This window comes from Oncorhynchus tshawytscha, linkage group LG22 (genome assembly GCF_018296145.1).
Source record: "Oncorhynchus tshawytscha isolate Ot180627B linkage group LG22, Otsh_v2.0, whole genome shotgun sequence".
NCBI lineage: Eukaryota > Metazoa > Chordata > Actinopteri > Salmoniformes > Salmonidae > Oncorhynchus > Oncorhynchus tshawytscha.
Window position 1 is genome coordinate 14,649,741 of NC_056450.1, and position 11,908 is coordinate 14,661,648.

Genomic DNA, 11,908 nt, shown 5'->3' on the forward strand with positions numbered 1-11,908 from the left:
CCTATCTGCACGGTGTACTGAGAACCCAGCTGGCTGTATGGACGGGGACAGTATATCTGGAGAGAGCCATGATTCCGTGAAACAGAGTATGTTACAGTCCCCGATGTCTCTGGAAGAAGATCATTGCCCAGAGCTCGTCTACTTTTTGTCCAGGGACTGAACATTAGTGACTAATATACTCGGAAGTGGTGGATGGTGTGCACGCCTCCTGAGTCGGAGAAGAAGTCCACTCCGAATACCTCTCCTCCTCCGGTGGCATCTTGGAGCAGCCTCGGGGATAAGTTAAATTGCCTTGTGGGGTACGAACAAAGGATCCAATTCGGGAAAGTCATATTTCTGGTCTGAATGCTGGTAAGTTAACGCTGCTTTTATATCCAAAAGTTCTTTCTGGCTGTAATAACACAAACGTTCTGGGCTAATAATGTAAGAAATAACACAAAAATAAAAAATAAAATACCTCAAAGTTGCTTAGGAGCCAGAAACAGAGCTACCATGTCTATCAGCGCAATCTTGTCATGTATAAATAGACAATAAAGCGTGTTGTATCATAAAATATAAATGTATTATGCAGACATAAATAAATATTGACATTCGTCATTTATTTACTATCTTTTCAAACAAAATGTTCACCCTGTGAGGTGCATAATCCTCACAGGGTGGAAATGTGGGGCCTAAATGAGCTTTTGCTCTGTGCGATTGAGCTAACATAATGGTAAACACTTGAAGAGGATTTTAACTTGTATATCAAACTTATTTAGACATTTAGAAATTGTATTAACTTTCTCTATAATTTAGCCCAACAAGGGTGGAAATGTATGAGTGAGACAAACAGACTAACATCATGAAACACGTCTGTCCTCCTGGGGCCCAGCAATTCATTTTTGTCCTCTCTATTGGACATCAGTTCTTGGTCCATATCTCTGAGGCCATTCAAGCCTCAAGCTTCTATCTCAAGGCCATCAGACTGTTAAACAGCCACCACTAACATTGAGTGGCTGCTGCCAACACACTGACTCAACTCCAGCCACTTTAATAATGGGAATTGATGGGAAATGATGTAAAATATATCACTAGCCACTTTAAACAATGCTACCTAATATAATGTTTACATACCCTACATTATTCATCTCATATGTATACGTATATACTGTACTCTATATCATCTACTGCATCTTTATGTAATACATGTATCACTAGCCACTTTAACTATGCCACTCTACTGTATCTTGCCTATGCCGCTCTGTACCATCACTCATTCATATATCTTTATGTACATATTCTTTATCCCCCTACACTTGTGTGTATAAGACAGTCGTTTTGGAATTGTTAGTTAGATTACTTGTTGGTAATTACTGCATTGTCGGAACTAGAAGCACAAGCATTTCGCTACACTCGCATTAACATCTGCTAACCATGTGTATGTGACAAATAAAATTTGATTTGATTTGACCTAACTTTTTATTTAAAGCCCTTTGGAATGTACATTTTACACTAAATAATCATTTCTGGGGGCAGAAAAGGAACCGGAGTGTAGGAATTAGCCTACCCGTCCCATTATTAAACCAACCCTGGTCCCCTTTCAGGGGGGCAGCATGGGGTATTGGGGTAGAAAACCGACCAATGGATGAGGTCGCTCAATCTTTTGTTCTACAGAGAAAGGACTGATTTACTTTTTGCTGTTGTGTGGCAATAGTCAAAGGACAGTTCTTCGTCAAATCAATTCTACGATTTTACACAACTTATTTCAGTAATATTAGGCTATCCTTCATAAAGGCCCACTGGTACTACAATATACAATAGACCGGGTGCATCATAAGACTGAAGGACTCAGAAAAGGGAAACTGCTGTGACAATGCAACGGGTCGTTCATTAGGGTTAATTGTTGTATGCGTGTTACATAGGCGAAGTCAAATCATCGAATCCATGGCTGAGGATATTGCTGCCATGCGCGTTTGCAAAATATGCAAACCACATTGCTTTCCCTTTCTCCGTCAGTTCCGACACCCTACCCTGGTCTTATTTTCTCCTAGTTTTCTCCTCCCCTTTTCCAAAGTGTATCTCGCGGGGTAATTTTTGCCGCGAATGTTCCGTACAAAGAACAGCAGAGCAGCCAGTCTTTCCATGATCTTTTCTCCGATACAGGTTAGGTCAAATGTTGCATGTTCTGGCAGTGTGACAGTTGTAGTAGGCCAACCACAAAGTCAACTAAAAGTATCTTGACTTGAAGCCGGCATCTATCCCGTGTTCTACATTGTAACAAATTGCTTGACGTGCACACCGGAGTTCAAGATATGGTTATTCTGTTGTCTAGCCTTTATTGTCAATAAAGCTGTTGCCTTTGTACTGGTGGGTAATCCAAGATATCACGACACTATAGGCTACTGTAGATGTTGTTAACAAACAACATTGCTCACTTAATCTTGTTATTCAGCATTGCCATCTCTAATGTCCCCAAACTGACACGTAAACAAATACTGCAGATTGATTATAAAAGACAGGGAGCCTCATGTCTACTGACGTTGTTTGATCAAATACAGTACCGTAACAGAGGAATAAGCATTCCGGCTCCTAAACTGTAGCCTTGTCTTTTGTGTCAACCAGTCTTTGTGCTTTTGTGCATTAGGCTCCATGTAGTTGTTGACCACTACATAATGTAGGCTATGCGAAATAAACGGATAATCATAGCTTCACCATGCTTCTCCTGGTGCACGATGGAGAATGATAACCAGTGGCTTTAAATATGAATCAAGGGTCACCTACCTTCGTTGTTCCTTCCTCCGGGTAGACTCTGCCACCCGGTTTGAGAACCACAGGCTTCTTTCTCAATACTCTCCAATGACGTCTCTCCAACCGGGCTATTCTTGTTCGGGATTGGCCGACTGTACGAAAAGGGGACGGCCCATTGCTATACATACAATGGTAGCGCTAGAGTAAGAAAAATAGCACGGCCCAGAGGTTGAAATTGTGTAAGATTATACAATTATATTTTATTCGCATTTAGAATATGGCGATAGCTCGACGATTTATGGAAACACACAATCGCCTCGAACTTTATGGGCAGTATTTGGGCCAGGAGTTCTTCACCAAATTGGCCGACTGAGTTCAACTGAAAAACCTCCTGAAGATATCAATATCACCAAACCGAAGGCCAACATATAGCCTAACATTAGACCAGACAACCACGAAATTAAACAGACTAACTGAATTGAAGCCGTTTGCGCATTTTTTAAGTTTAAAACACATAGGCTAAATTATTATTGCGCATGGGCGGAAATGTTTGGTGAACTAGTCATGAGATTATTATGACTTTAACTAGTGATGATCGCCGGTTAACTGATACTTTTTTTGCAACAAAGTTGTCATTTGATAGTTTTGAGTCTTCAAAATTCTTAGACATTCCTCGTATGGCATTAGGCCTACGTTGCCTAATTATGTTTTAATGTAGGCCTAATCACTTATGCTGTAATGAGTCAGCCATCAAAACAAATCCACAAAATAGCTACTGTCTGTAGTGTAAACACCTGCTGAAGTTACAAATCGTGACATGGATACAATGTATGTAGGCTATCATCATTAGCAAGGTCTACAATGTAGTCTATCAACCGCAATTGACTAGGTATACCCTTTCATGTCCAATCAAATGGCAGTGTGAATGTTAATCGACGAGGCAACACTATTTCAAAGTTCGAATAAACTCTTGCAGACTTTAATTTCAATTACACGGCCACAGTGGGAGAGAAATTATGGAAATTAGTGTCAAGAAGATGGCGGTGGCGGTGCGTGCCCGGGAGCTTGCACGTGGACGGTTGAAAGCGGGCGGTCATAGAACCTAATTGAAAACTCACCGCTAAATGTAAAAGGGTAATCTGCTATTTCAACATCAATTTTCCCCTAATTGATTGATATGTACCCATTGATTCTCGAAGACTATAACTTAGAACTGCTTCATGCGTTTAGTTCAACTGTCGCACCCCATCAGAACCCAAAATAAACTCCAATGTTTGAAACAAACGTAATGTAAACAAACGCTGTACAGCCTCGAAACATGGTTAAAACTAATATTTTGAAATCATGGATGGTCAGACCTTGCAAGCATAGCTCTGTCCATGAGAGTGGTAAAAAAAACAGCCCACCCCTCAGTGTTTTAGTGGAACAAGTAGCAGGTTACCTTTCTTCATGTTTTATGTGCTGATTGCCGCTATAAATTCGCGCGAAAGAAACACAAGTTAATCATTACTGCATACTGTCACGAGGTACAATTTTTGGGCGGATAATGAAAACATAATGAATCACAGGGACAGATGCAGCAATTTTCCTATTGATAAATAAAAACCATTGTCAGACTCTAATTGTCAGAAAGTAGAAACAAATGATTCACTAGTTGGATAATCTTGAACTAGGTTTAGGCTGATTGAGTTTACTCAACTCCACAATATATATATATATATATATATATATATATATATCTCAAAGGAGAAGGTGCAGTCGTTCATGGACAAATTTTTTTGTTATGGTGTGCACAGAATCATCTTTTTTTATTAAAAAAACGATGGATTCCAAATCCAACTGACAACTCTATAACAATCAGGACAACAACAGGTACACAACAAGCTTAAATAATGGATATTTATCAAAAATATCAGTGGTAGTGCACACTTGAAGTCGTAACTTCCTACTCCATTGGAAAATAGTGGATTAAGGTGCGCAATTTGTCAGATCAAATTACATTTTTATTTTAAAAAGTATTGACATCGGCAAACAAGGAAAAGCCTGCATTTACACAGGACAAACATGGGTACAAGGAAAGCATTAAAGAATGTACATTTTTACAGGTATTATTTATAGTGACTTGATGTAGTGGCGTTACATTCTTCTAGAGGCATGACGCCAGAACCCTGTAAACCTATGGACGATTTCCATATTACAGGGAACTAAATTAGAGCTAGGTTTAGGCATATGGCATTAATTCAATAAATAAACATGTAATTGTTATTGTATTTAGCTGGTTATTTACAAATCATTGGTCTGATGATCTCTCATGGTTTTACTTCAGTTTGTTGTAGCCAAACATTTTTGGTCAACAGAACTATTATAACCCTAAAATAGACTTAAAAAGAGGTGTAATGGGTTCACACTCAAAATGTTTAGTGCAAACCCATAACACCTCTTTTGTTTGTCTGAATTCGCAGGTTTTACACACCAGTCAAGGCTCTCTTTTGATTAGCTATAATAGACTTCTCACAGAAGGAAAAATAGAATATTGTGAGGGCCAGGGATCTTTGAAATACTTCATCCAACCACATGATGTTTCTTCGATCATCTCTTTAGGCAAAAGGGAGACAAGAGTCACAGTATGAAAGAGCTTATAAAGGGTTGAATAAATTCTCCCAATAGAAAACTATTCCATGAGTCCCTCTTCAAGAGGGAAGCATAAATACAGTATTTTACATTTTTCAACCCTCCTGTAATGGTGCAGTTGTGTCGTTCTGAAAATGTTCTTTCAATGTTTTAGGCCTATGACATGACATTCAGAGGTAACTTTACATGATCTGCAACAGCTATATGACAGAAAAGTAGCCTCCAGAATCATTTAGTTTTTTTCCAAAGTTGAGGATACAGACATGTGTAGGCCTTTTAGGTGCCAGTGGATCATCACAATAACACCCTGCCCCCCCTGACAGGGCTCCAGCAAGGTCCCATTCCTTTCTCAACACCCCCTTTAGTTTCAGCCCAGTGGAAGCTTGTTATAACCTTTTATAAAGCAGGATCGCAGAGGTCAAAGTAGCCTTTGTTGGTCTAGCAACCTCTTCACCATCCCATCCTCGATCTTCCCAAGCATGAGGGAGTCAAGGGATGATAACATCAAGGGGTAGATAGAAGGTTGAGAGAGTCACACATTAATGAGATTTGTAGGATATGCAAAAAATATATATATATGTTTTGTCAACGTAAAGTTGCAACTGAATTCCTGTGTGTGTAATTATTGTCTATGTGTGTTGAAAATTGAATTGACCAAATAACAATGAAATGGTCTGATTTTCTCCTTAGGAGCCACTTTGTCTGCAGGGTTGGAAGATAAGTGAGGGATCATATGTGGTCTGTGTTGAATCAGTCAGAAAGAGGGTGCACACATCCATAAATTCCACCAACCTTGTGGAGAAATAGTGGCACAGGAGGAGAAAGATTAGCACACCATGAAGAGCAAGCAAGGTCAAATCCGTTTATATGCATTTATAAAGGAGAACGCTAATGTCTTTTGGCTTCAACAGCCTTTGTCAGAGTTCTCCTAAAGTTAAAACTGTGCCACAACAATGACCACTTGATTAAACCTAATTGTGGCTAATCACTACCCAAAAATGTAACACCTGTGCGTCGTCATAATTTTAGGATTACCCAGAGATTACCCAAGGACATAATGATCCGGATTATTCACTCAGAGTGACATGGTTTACCCATTGCTGTAAATGATTGACTTTGAGACAAACCCATGGCGCCCAAACTCAGTTTGGATGCTAGGCTGTAGTAGGCTACTAGGTCAATAGTCTGTAGGAAAGGTTTAACTTAGAAATGTCATTGGAGATGTGCATACCACCAAAAAGTGGTAATAAGCCATTTTGCTACTTACCCAGAGTCAGATGAACTCGTGGATACCATTTTTATGGCTAGCTAGCATACCTGTAGACCTCCATTCATTGTGCTAACACTAGTTAGCATTGGCTCGCGAAACAACCTTTAATTTCATGCCGCACGCAGAGACATAAACATGGTATCTACGGGTTCATCTGACTCTGGGTATGTAGAAAAATGGCATAATTGCCAGAATCTCGCAGTAAGTATGTAGGCCTAGGTAATAACTTATTACAAATCCTCACTTAAAAAGAGGGGGAGGTGGGCGGGAATGGGTTGTATTTGTAAGTGAGAGAAAAAAAGAAGGGAGAGGGGGAGTCTGAAAGGAGAGAAAACAGAGATAGGGAAGGTGGGGGAGGGTATAATGCTTTAGGGTTGGCTCTGACAGGTGTGACCAGGCCCAAGTGAATGTCAGTGTGACCATGGGGGGTCCTTACAAGCATGTCACAACCAACCAGGGCACTAGATTATGGGTTTGTGGGGTGCAGGGATTGTTTGTGTCTCTCACAGTGAACCTGTTATTGCCACTGATCAGAGCTGGGATTGACTGGGAAGAAGGGACAAACACAGGTGCCTGTAACAGTTTAAAAAAGACAGCCGCGATAAAGGGTGAATGTGTGCATGTAAGACAAGCAGATGTGTTGATATCGAAATGGCTTTTCGTATGAGATTCGGTAAGAGAGAACGTTTGTGGCATTTGCAGCAAGTTTGTGTCATGTTGGTAGAGTAAAGAAATAACATCTTAATTTAAAAAGAATATTATGAACAAATGAGTAGTAGGAAAATGCAATGAACCCTTCACGCATCTGACAGTATTGTAACGTTTTCTTTGGTAAATATTTTTTTCACAAGAAGTAGATGTAGGTATAAAACTAGTGTTTTCTGGTAGGCCTACTAACTGACCAGGAAGAATATTTCTTGACCAACAGATTTTGTGGTTTATTATTTTGAGCTAGCCAACCCTTTCTAACAGATGTTATGTCAAAGATAAACATGCTCATGTGAGCGAAGGTAGGGTCACCAGGGTCACACACACACTTTGCCTTTGTGTAGAAGGAACATGCTTCCTCTGTGGAGGGCCTCTTCAGGTTTTTACCACAGAGGGGAAAAGCGAAACCATCTAAATCCTTTAGCTGACAGCGAAACTCAACTTCAGCTGTGTTACAAATCTCCCTTCCATCCCCTCGTTCATCTACCAGCTAAAACTGCTCTGTCAAGCCTACAAAAATGGCTGATAGGGTCACAAGTGCCTAGGGAAATCCTCTTATACAAGCCTAAAGTTTTATTTGATTAATCTCTGAATTCATTTAAATAAATTGTACATTAACCTTCACAATAGCAGTGCAAAGAGAGCCCAAGGGGTTGGATTTGGCTTCACAGGAAGGGTGGAGGGTATGCTATGTGAGGAGTTGGAGAGCATTGGACATGAGCCAACACCTGTCTCTCTCTAGGCTACTGGGTAGGGGTTCAGACGGGTCAGAAGCAGGAAAACATATTGTGACTGACACACCGTTTTTAAGACCATAAGCATTTGTAGCTTTGTAGCCTAGAGAGGAACTTGATGCACACCTCAAAGACCTCCAAGGCGCTGATCCTCAATTAACATGGGAACCGCACTGGTCCCAAATACATTTGAATAGAGTAGAAAGTACAGCCTGCACAAGTGAACATGCATGCACTCACACGCACAGTACTCACGTAGTAGACTTCACTCAGATTTTAGATTTGTTTAACAGCGCCATCTACCGTCTTGCATTCTCCCTCGCTGAATTCAAAAACTAGGTTATTCCCCCCCATGGTGAAATATAATCACAGTCATTTAGAGTATTGTGATACCCATAGTAATAGATAGATCATAGATTACATATATAATATAGGTGACAGAAAATATAATAATTTTTACCAAATGTATTTATTATCTATCTTTAAAAAAAATATTTAGCTATTCTATAACCTTTTATATCACACATTTGTCAGATGAAATGGGAATGACGATCGTAAATGTATCATTGGCTGGCTATTGTATTTCTGGAGAATCTCTATGCTGGTGTGGGGGTGTTAATGACTGAGTGTTTGCGCCATGGGTATAAATAGAATGAGATAATTATTTGTGTTTGTGGGGGTTTTATGAGTTTGAAAAGTGTAGCTCTTTCAATTCAACAGCCTATACGGCAGGTCTACTGCAGCAGTGCTGTTACCATGACACCTGTAGCTTACTCTGTTCTCTCCTCTCCACTAAGTGCTTCCTGAGTATTATTTCCATGTGGTTTCCAACTGTAGCTTCCTCTGTAGTCTATAGAGCAAGCCCCCTTCTCTGTGTTATCAGCCTCTCTCTGGGAGCGCTGTTAGAGTTGAGTAAACAGACCCAGAGTTAAACAGCCTATAAGACACTCTGAAATGAGTGGAGCTCAGCTAATAAAAAGCTGGAATGGGGTGGGGGTTGAGAAATAACTGGCCTTCAGTATATGTGCTATAGCTCTTTGTCTTGGTCTTTGCCACACGCACGCACACACACACACACACACACACACACACACACACACACACACACACACACACACACACACACACACACACACACACACACACACACACACACACACACACACACACATTTGTCAGACCATGCTCAAAGGATTTCAATATTTAATTAGGTACTAAAACATGAAAAGAAATATGCAAGCATATTCATATTTGTCTATATCTCTTTCTGTCTCATTCTCCCTCTCTCTATCTCTCCCTCCCATACCCCTCTTCCCATGATTAACCAGGCCTATCGGACTCTATGGTGTGTCGTTTCGTGTTCCTTAGTTACCAGTTGCCATGATTTTCCTGGGCCATTTGTGTTTCCATGGTGATTGTGCCCATTCTGTCGTCTCCCGGCTGCCTCTTGGTTTTGCTGTCCCGATGGCCCCCAGCCACCCAGCCCCCGACCCCCCCGACCCACCCCTCTATGCTTCCCTGCCTCACAGACCCAGAAGGCTGTCAGTGTGTGTTCATGTCGCAACTCAGCGCTCACCACCATCCCAGATCAGTAAATCTAACTTGTGGTGGTCCATGATACCATGCCTGAATAATCATAGAGGAACCGTGCTAAACGTGTGTTGAAGCACCCAGGCTCTCTCTCTGTCTCTCTCTATTTCAACAACAGCTTCTACATATGCATGGATACATCCATATTAGCAGTATGAAATTACATCATCTTGCTATATAAATGTGTTTCTTTGTTCCAAATGTCTTTGTTTCTTAGTTCCAAATGTTTTATCAAAAGACATTTAGATAATATATATATATATATATATATCTAATAGAAATGTAAAAACATGATTTGATGAACAGAGATGGTTTGTTTTGGTACATGGCACTGTGGATGGAATACACAGGACAGGTAACACAATCTCACACGCCAAGCTGAAAGCTGGAGTTCTAAGGAATGTTCTCCAGGTGGCAGCAGTCAACCGATCGTCTCTGAGAGTATTACATGGAGAGAGGGTCAGTGTGGTGGAGGGTTAATTTGGCATCCTGACTGAGACTGATTCAGTATCACTCCCACTCATTACGCCTGCCTCTTATTCTCTCATTCAGTCTCACACTCTCTCTGTCTCTGTCCATCTCAGTGACGCTCTCTCCTCTCCTCTCTCCCCCTCTCTCTCTCTCTCTCTCTCTCTCTCTCTCTCTCTCTCTCTTTCTCTCTTTCTCTCTCTTTCTCTCTCACTACCTCAGACACCGTAAACTAGAGCTTTTGCACTGCCAAGTACTTGCCCAAAGTTGGTGTTGGTGTTAGTGCTGGTCTGGAGTAAAAGCCTACACTGAGAGAGTGTGTGTGTGTGTGTGTGTGTGTGAGTGTGTGTGTGTGTGTGTGTTGTGTATGCATACCCATGTCGGTGCTCAGTGATGGTGTGCCTATGTGTTTGATCCAAATGAATTTGAGGTTCAAATAAACCAATCCCACACACATTTGTTCCTTTGATTATGAGGTTTGTCCATTTGAGCAGCATTTACCTCACTGTTCCCGTGGCATCAAGAGTCAGCAAACAAGAAAAACTGTGAAACGGAAAACAGCCTAACATTCCTACTCAAATCATGTCCCCAGCAGATGCCGGGACTTATGTAGCCTTGAGCCGGACCTTTCAGTGGGCTAGCTAATCCACTCACCCATCACTAATGCAAGCCAGTCCCGCCAGAGAGATATCTATCAAATACCACATGATGAAACTAAAATAAATAGCCTTGTCTGTTTGGGGCTGGGTAATTCACACACACAAACACATTTTTGCTTGGCCTGGGACCTATCGATTCAGCTGAAGCTGGTCATTATTCAGTGGGAGGATGAGGAAGTGAGAGCAGAGGGGTGGGACTATTGTCCAGAATTCCATTGTGAGTCAGAGAGGGAGGATGGAGAGATGAGGATGGGGCATCCCACTCACCCTCCACTCTGCTCTGCACAGCTGGAGCCTCTGCTGTGCTGCTGTCATGGCAACAGCAGCAGTCACCACCAGCAGCAGTCCCAGCATGGTCCTACACAGAGGCCAGGAGAACTCACACACATATGGGTACAGAGAACACACAGGGGAACATTATAGGACACTAGACAGGCATGCTAAAATGTAGACCTACACAGAGCACAGTGACACATTAAAAAGATGCCAGAGAGCCTAAAGAGCATTTTAACTCAGATCTGAGTATATTGAACGCCTTGGATTTTCTTTGTGTCAATGTGGGTGGAATAGCACACAGAAAAACAGAGTTGATGGGGGGGGGGCAGATGCACATGTGATATAATATTTTAAGGCCTATTTTAAGGCCTACAATTTAGTATTATGTCCAGGCCTGGCCTGATGTCAGTTTCTTTTTGCTAGTGGAGAGGCTGTTTTTTTATGACCACCAAACGCACAGGGTGTAATATGTCTTATTCATATTTGAGGAAAATCCACATTGGAGCACCGGCGTCGTTTGTGTAGGCCATCGGACATTTTCTCTCTACGATTAGGCTACTGCTTTGTAATCTACCATTCCCTTTCAGAAAACGCGTTTCAATTTGCCTAAAATGCTTGGTTTTCGAGGTTGTCTTTATAGCCTATTGCTTCTTTGAGAATATATATTTCGACGGAAAGTCCGAAGCGTTTCAGGCTGGTGCACGCGCAGGTCCCATTCAAACAGGTGGGAAGCAGAGAAACAATCCCGGTTGCGCAAGGTTGCGGTGCGCGTGATTGATGATCAGATAGCCTACATGGCTCTATTCCGATTAGGCCTAAATGTTTGAGAATTGTCACGGTTTTCA

General features: G+C 41.4%; 1 protein-coding gene across 4 annotated transcripts in view; it reads right to left on the reverse strand.

The window, feature by feature from the left end:
• Positions 1-2,816, reverse strand: part of LOC112221882 (DNA (cytosine-5)-methyltransferase 3A-like) — a 29,253-nt gene extending 26,437 nt beyond the window's left edge. For all 4 annotated transcript variants that reach the window (XM_024384290.2, XM_024384287.2, XM_024384288.2 and 1 more), the window contains exon 1: positions 2,761-2,816. The gene's annotated coding sequence lies outside the window, so the exon portion shown is untranslated. The remainder of the gene's footprint in view (positions 1-2,760) is intronic.
• Positions 2,817-11,908: the final 9,092 nt, after the last annotated feature.